Raw genomic sequence first — 8,807 nt, 5'->3', positions numbered from 1 at the left:
TGACAATCACCTGCCACGGATCGCCTGTGTTGCACATGTGATAGACATGGGACAATGGCTAGTCGGACGTCATTCGCAGGGATGGTTATCAACCGTAGCATGTACGGGCAGGGTTTCCTAGCTGTAACAGACAGCCAGTATGCCACCACGAGGTGCATCAGTGCCGCATTACTGATCTGGACAGTTGATACTACATCTACCATGCGGTCATCACACCATGTATGACTGGGATGACATGTGCAGCTTTGATGGACAGGGTTGCATGGTTTGGCGGGAGTATGTCACATGTATGGCACAGGGATCTGTCCAGCATGTGGCGATCCTAGTATTAGGATGGTGGCTGTCCATGACGTATGTCTTACAGATCAGGATGTGGACATGTAGCATATCCATCATCATCATGGTGTAGCAAATGTCTTTATGCAAGGTAGACAGCATGCTGCATAGTGGAGGTGAGGATTGTGAAGGCTGGTATCGCCCATCCACGCATGGCCATTACCCCTTAAAGGTGATATGTGATCCAATATTGGTCACCCCAGTGCTGTATATGCCTGTCCAATGATCTCCGTGCTCATGGATGGCACCCTGTCATGACATGGGTACCTCGTATGACTACCCAAGGGGCCTGGAGACGTCACCAAGGCAAGGAGGTGTACTGCACAGCACCATCCCTTACACAGTGTCCATAATGTTGACCACAGCCTAGGTGGTAGTTAATGGGTACAGGGATGTTCACCTAGTGGTGACAATGCTGATATCATCCATCAGAATGTGCACATATGTCACACACCTCACCCACACAGCCCATTCTGTATGTTGTTCACAACACTGACACAGCTATTCCTCATAGGTCATAGCCATTCACATCCTTACATACACAGATGCCTAACATTTGTCTGTGTGGTATGGGCTACAATGAGGGTGGAGTACAACACATTAACCCTGTTCTACTGTAGCTGGCACTGGCGTGATGTGCACATGCCACTCTGGCACCTTTTGTAGTTGTGAGTCTGTCAACAGGCCACTGGTAGAACACTCCTGTGACATACAAAGGTATTGGTAATCAAACATCCGTACTGTCTTGTACATCTGCACTGCTAAAATCTACAGTGATAATGGTTCATGGACATGCACACCGTACTCAGCAGGGTTATAGTGCGGTGCCACTGTCATCACCACTTGTGGGTTGATATTATCCAACACCCTATCTGTATTGTATGGTCATGCTAGGCACTTGTTCAGAACTTGTGAGCATGTCATGAGCTACTGATTAATATAGCACCCATTCCACACCATTTCCCACAGGTACACTGGCTGTCCTAAAATTTCCAGATTGCTTATGGTACAACAGCTGTTGTACACATGTAACGCACATATCCTGTGAGACATAGTTGTATATACAGGCATGTCCAACTGTCACGTACCAGTGCTATTGCCTGTCTATATGATGAATATGTCGTACATGTGGCAATAGAGCAATTGTCTCATGTACACATTCAATGCTCACCTCCCAACATACGACACTACAGCCTGTGGGGGATGCACTTATGCAGCCCTGCTGGGGGTAATGCTGTCACCAACCCTGGCTGCACCTGACAGTCATGTGGGGATGTGTAACATTCGCAACACACCCCACTCATCATATAGTCTCTCATGATTTCCACCACAGGCCACACATATGAGGACAACTTGTGCAGTACCTCTCCATACTCTGTGTAGGCACCAGAGGCAGCCCCCATTACAGAACACAACATCACCAACTTATAGCCCACAGACTCATGTGTGCCCATCACATACAGCCAATAGGGTGTTATAACATACATAACACACCAGTCACAGGTGAGTCTGTAGGCGGTCACACTGCAGCTCCACACAGCAGGCTACACAAGGTGATAGTCACTTACATCTTGCTGTCGGGTAACTGGTTCTGCAACGTAACCTATGCACCCATGCCACACCTCACCAGGTATGATGTGACTGTCATTCTCCATGGTAGTGTGACTGCCCTGAGATGCCACTTCACAGAATACGTGTGCAGGGACATGCAATAGCTCACCAGTGTTGTAGCCCTGAAGGTGTGGGCATAGCCCTGGGGAGCATTATGCATTCATCCGGACCCGATACCACTGTACAACGACTGACTGTGTCACTTCAACAGTTGCCTATGCTTCTGCTGTCATTCCACAGGCATCTGGTATCTGTCCGCTTTGACTGAACTGGTCAAACACAATGCTTTGGCACAGATGACCTGCACCTGTCAGCCCTGGGAGTATAGATCACATGCAAGGCTCTTGTTGCTTCTATACTGCCTGTCTTGCACAGTTTCCAATAACAGTCACTGGCAGAATGAGAACTGGCAAGCAGGACATGGGGTCATGTGACACATTGCTTGCATCTTCCTCTGTGACGCAGGCAAGGCACACCTTATAATGCACCACTCCAATATCTCTGCAGTGACTGGGACCTGCCTCTAGGTTCTGCAGAGCACACATGCAATGACAGGTTATAGACAGACCATACCTTTCAGGCACATACCTGGACCGGCACACCCACAGCTGAGGTGTTCCCATATCCCACTATGTTGTACACACATCCTGGCTAGTTACTTAGCACAATGCATCAGAGGTGCTCCACGTGCAACTAACTGTGTCCGGAACCACTATACACATTGCAACAAGCTACAGATTCAACAACATACCCCACAGTTACCAGACCTCATTTGTTGGTGTACTGGACAGTAGGGCTCAGACAGCTACTACTGATGTGTGACTGACACTACCCCACACTTAACTGGGATACCACTCATGTACCGACACATCCATGAGTCATAACCTCCACTCGGCTGGATCAACCCATACACACCACCTCCAAGACCAACATTAACCTTGACATGAACACTACCAACATGTGACTGGTGTTCCACACCTGGGGTTATCCCCTCATTGATGGATTCCAAACATATGCTAATCAACCTTGTTAGCCGCATCCCGGCACCACACACTTCACGGCATACACAGTACATGAGTACTACAACACCTACTACAGACGCCTTATGACAGCAGTTGTTAACGTCATGACACCCGTGCAGATGGATAATGCACTTACAAATGCTGAAACATACCCCAGTGCACTTCATTAGCACATACATGACTTCATGGATCATGCTATTCCACACAGAGCCATGATGGTACACAACAGATAACAGATGCCACTCTGTTGGTCAAGTTCCATGGACATAATGTACAACAACAGGTGGAGGCTGTTGCACAGTGGTGTACAATCCCATAGGTGGGGTAGCTCACTGGTCAGCCTCGGTAAGGCCACGGGATCCCTCATCACATACTCCAAGACTAGCTACGTAAACATTACTGCGACACTTTCCGGGGTGTACCACAAGGCATTATAGTGGTATGTCAGTAGTTGTTGGCAACACCCACATCTGCTCTCACATACAACAGACTTTCAGGAACATTACAGACCCTGGTGATGTTGGCAACATGCTGGCGGATGGATTCAATGCTAACATTACACCCTCTCAATCACAACAGGGCCACAATCCATGCATGAACATTGCGTTGTCCCTGCGGTCACACCTACACAGTACTAACCTGCACTCTATATGTCCTGGGACACTGGCCCCATGTCACCTTCCAAAGTCCCAGGCTGTGATGTCCACAAACCTCTGAACGACATGTCTCCCCACTAGGCCGCCATATTCAGTAATAGCCTTGTATCAGACATTGTGGCCCATGAATGGCACACAGCAACATTTGTCACACTCCATACAGGTGGCACCACAATGCACGAGTGGGACTATAGTCCTACACACCTGACTGGACTGTTCTGCACGGCTATGGGGCACATCATCAAGGACGTCATTCACAGAGACATTGTTGGGCTCCGGTCCTTTGATGCCACCTGGGTTGGACTTGTTAGGGCCAGAGCATGGCCCCTACAACTGGTGGACTCCTTTCATACAGTTACCAGGGTAGTTGATGATGGTACGGGAGTCCACACATCCTACATTGTCCTCTCATTGCCTTTCAGCACAGTTCTCCATTCTGGAATGGACAACATACACATCTACCTGCACATCGTACCCTATGTCTCAGGATGTTATGCAACGTGGCTCATGGACAGGACACACACAATGAGGGTAGCATACCATAGTACCTACTGCATTTCAGTTACATTTGCCATACCACAGTCCTCAGTCATTGGGCCCCTCATGTTCAGTATATGCTTCCCTGAGGTACAGGCTAGCACAGAGGGACTTTCCCTGTCTAGCTTTACAAACCCCTGCATATAAAGCACCATGATTGATCCACCAGCTGATACTGACTCCATCCATACGGGTGTCACTGTCACAGATACCTGATATGAATATCATCGCCTCAAGCTGCATGACACAAGGTGCATGAACATCACCTTTGCATTACACCATTCACCCACTGACTATCAGATAGGTGGTAGTCCCCTACATACATGTCACATTGTACATGTTTGTAGTGCACACGTATTTCGCACCCACTCCTGTGGTTACCGTATTGCCACTGTGGCATGGATATCCTTCTACGTGGCCACACTTATCTGTACTGGGTGTGTAGCTGGTACATAGGCACCCATTGTACCTCTGAACTGAAGACTTCTACACACATTGAAGGTTACACCACCCCATTTCAGGTGTATCTTACACAACAGCTACAGCTTTACATACCACACCATTAACACGCCATGACGTTTATTGAGCTCCGACAGTTAAAGTATGTGGCTGAACTATGGACACCAAGTCTGTACACATTTGCATACTACATACTCAGGGGTGACCTCTGCTGGACAGACAGGGCCCATGTCCACAACAATATTAATGGATATACTCCACATACGCGACATAAGCAAAAGCCAATGTGAGCAACATGCTCATGGATATGTGCACACACGCAACAATGAGTGGGATGTGCTTGAGGGTTACATTCCCAAACCGGTCACTTGCCATGCTTTGGAACATGAGTCCTATGTACATCACACAGGGACATTCAGTAGCACTGTTCATGTGATACCTCCCTTGGTGGTTGGGAGACACATGTACGCCAGGGATCACTGCAGTGGCTGTACTGTGCAGAGGTGCAGGTAACACATGGCTCTGCTGTTCACAGGACACTACCCTACAGAGGTGCCACTGGTGTGAACACTGTAGTTGTGCTTACACATAGACTTGCCAGACTGCAAAGTACCCCACTATGAACCTGTGAAGCTATTACATGTCCTTTGTGCATGGTTACTTGGTAGCCCTTCCATTTAGATTAGCATTCATGCTATTGCAATGTCCCGTGCCTACAAGCCATATGTATCCTGTTAATGTACATGCCAAAAGACGATACCTTTGGTATGCATGATATGCGTGTTATGCTGTGTAGAATATCTGACATATCTACCTACAATACTATAAATTGCACATATTTCACATAGTATCTCATAATGCAAAGCATACTTGCACAGCAGGACCACCTCAGACATGTCATTGTCGTTATATGCCCATACACATGCCTACTGTGACAGTATATTAACATATACTATCCCCTGCTATGGCACGTACTTGTTGGACATACCCTACCACTGACGGCGGGTTGTATGGAATTGTTCTGTTTAAAGCCCTCATGTAGCATCCCTTGTGGTGTCTGTAATGTGTACCTTGTGGCCCACTGCTGGACACACAGTTTCTACATGTGTTAGTATGCTCAGCAAGACATCACTACATAAATACCTTTTCCCACTTTATGCATTGCGGACACTTTTAATTAATGCAAACCAGGCTATACATACAGTAAATAATTAATAAAACACATGCTATACATAAACTTACATACCGAGTGTTCTACATACCTTGTTATCGTTATTGACTTTCGTCTCTATCTCTCTCACACTGCTTAAACAGGTATTTTGTATGAGCATACGGTTTGAATGTCTGGCAAGTCATCCTTATATACGTCGATACCTGTAACATGTGGTTTCCTCCAGCCAATTGGTGTTCCTGAGTGACTAATTACTTGCATATCAGCTGTGCAGCTACTCCATTCACCAATTACACGGCAACAGTGGGGTATAATTGAATTCTACACTTGGACGTTGCCCATTTGCCCTACCTTTGGGGAGATGGCCTGTATTGTGTTTTGTTATGTGTAGTTGCAACTGCTATGCATAGAGACAATTATACTTTGGATTCATGTCCCCCGTGGATTGTGTGTGACAGCTAGAGTATGTGGTTCAACATGTGGGTGTTCCTGTAATCCCAACGTCTGATAACGGACTATTGCAAACAAAACCTGTAACATCGCCATTTGTTCCATTATATAACGGCTGCAATTTTGCATGGCGCCTTTAATTGTATCTCTCACAAGGTATGTTGACGGTTCTGCAGATGTAATTGACTAACTGGATGTTTGTGCTGTTATTGCAGTCTGTATTGCTATAGTTTCTAGTGTGGGGGATGTCGGTGGGTGTACGTAGCATATACAGGTTTGTGGGGCTTGCATTTCTACATATTCCATATATGTGTGTGTGGGCTCTGTCTCAAATTAAAGAGCTATCAGTTAGTAGACATGTTACGGGATTGTACATTGGGCCATTGTTAATTGGTTTCTATTTAGTATGCAGGTGAGGTTGATACTTCCACACCTCCAGAATTGCAGCGATATGTAAAGGGATATGTCTAACTGACAGCTATCCCGTGTATTTCTGTCCCAGATATTTGCAGTCATTGCGGTTGTGTTGGTAACAGAACCTCTTTGCCATGGGTTGCCACCTTTTCATATGGCCATTGTTGGACACTTGCGGGACTCACAGCGGTGTTTACTGGCCAACACATAGCCATGGTCAGTACACAGGTTAGCACATACTTTTATCCTAAATACATACCTATTGTGGGACTTTGGCTACTTATCATATTGCATGTAACATTTACATTTCTTACATACAGGCATAACTATTTAATGCAACTATTACATTATATATGGGACATATTAATGTCCTACAATCCCAGACATTTGCCCTTTGTAATGTTTTATGTCAGGACACACCTGCCCAGGGAGGGGCTGTCCCTCCTAATGTGGGACAGGTAGTAACCGTATGCCTATGGCTAGCTATACCAACACCTACCATAATGATCTACCTCTGAGTTGGCACTAACAGACACATGATGCGGACACACACACACATTGCAGTCACATGGAGACGCACACAGCACCTTCAACACACACATACACAGACTACGGTGCTCACAAACACAGTTGAACACAGTACCTATGTGGACCGCAATACCGGCAGCGGTAGCTAAATGTCCCTTCATATTATCATACTATTACTCGCGGTTGTACTGTTCCGGTACTGTGTTCTTTTGGTCTTTCAGCCTCATGGTTACGCATGTCGGTATGTTACACATTCCATAGTTGGCGGTATCCTATTTATTTGTACCTCCAAGGTGTTATGAATGTCGTTGACCTATCTATATATATTTGCAGATATCGTTGAATCCGTATATATCAACATATATCACTCTATCGCCCTTTCTATCTGTATTATATATATGTATATATGTGTGCATACATACATATATATATATATATATATATATATATATATATCTGATGGGGAAAGTGACAGGCAAGCTACACCTTTCATTGTGTACTTGTTGGTGTATACTGTTTCCTGGACTCCGCACGTTTGTGTCTGTACCTGTCACATTACATACCTGCCGTAGGTTAGGGTTACCAGCTGTCCCACTCTGCGAGGGACAGTCCCTCTTTGGGCAGTTGTGTCCTGCAAAATATTTGTGAACATGGCAAATGTCCTGGGATTTTAGAACATACTTATTTCCTATGGTTTATGTAATAGTTGCATAAAACAGTTATTCTGTATCTGAACCACCTATATGTTCTAGGAAACAGAATAAGTAAGTAAACATTACAAGAATGAGCTTTTATCTAGGCAAAACAGTGAAGTTCTGAATTTTGTACTGGCCAGGTGTATGTGTCGGCCTTCAGACATCTGACGTATGTCCCACATTGGTCATTTGAAGAGGTGGCAACCCTACCAAAGGTACATCTTACCTAGCAATTCTGTTAGGTGATTCCATACATAATTGCGTGTTCTACACCTGGCAGTGGTCATTTTACCCTTCAGAGCAGGCGCTATTAGTACAGGGGTGAATAATCCTGTTCTGGACATCATTGACCATGATCTGCGTGATATTCTGAGTAGCTTATCCCTGTTTCGCGCATATCCATATAGTCATATTTAAACGTCGCTTACCAGCACTGGGCAATGCATATTCCCAGTAACGTGTGCTAAACATGATCTGCTGACCTGCAGCTGACATGCATTACTCGTGCCTTCGAGATTACGTTACGTCCCTTGCAGGATGTGGGACCGGGAACATGCATGACGGTCACTGCATTTAACATATGGCCATCTGGGATTTTTACACGTGTTATGTCGTTTTGTACGTGGAGTATACTATGGCTGTTACTCCATACTGCACTTACATGGGAAACTCAGTTAGTTTACATATTGATGAGTCCAGTTAATGGTATGTCCATGTGATGTTTACTGGATGTGCCCCGGCATTGGGTATGTATATCTCAGTGAGCCACACACGATACTGTGCTACACCTTCAAATGACCGTGGGTGGAGCATGCTGGGGTGACGAATACCTGTCATGGGTACACCCCATGCCTTGACACAACATCCATGATTATATTATGTGGAGCCCCTCATTAACACAGCAGGGACTCTGTGCTGAGTGAGTGCA

The sequence above is a fragment of the Protopterus annectens genome, chromosome 7.part0, assembly GCF_019279795.1.
Source record: "Protopterus annectens isolate FY-2018-M chromosome 7.part0, PAN1.0, whole genome shotgun sequence".
In the NCBI taxonomy this organism is placed as follows: Eukaryota; Metazoa; Chordata; order Ceratodontiformes; family Protopteridae; genus Protopterus; species Protopterus annectens.
Note: the sequence above shows the minus strand (reverse complement) of the source record.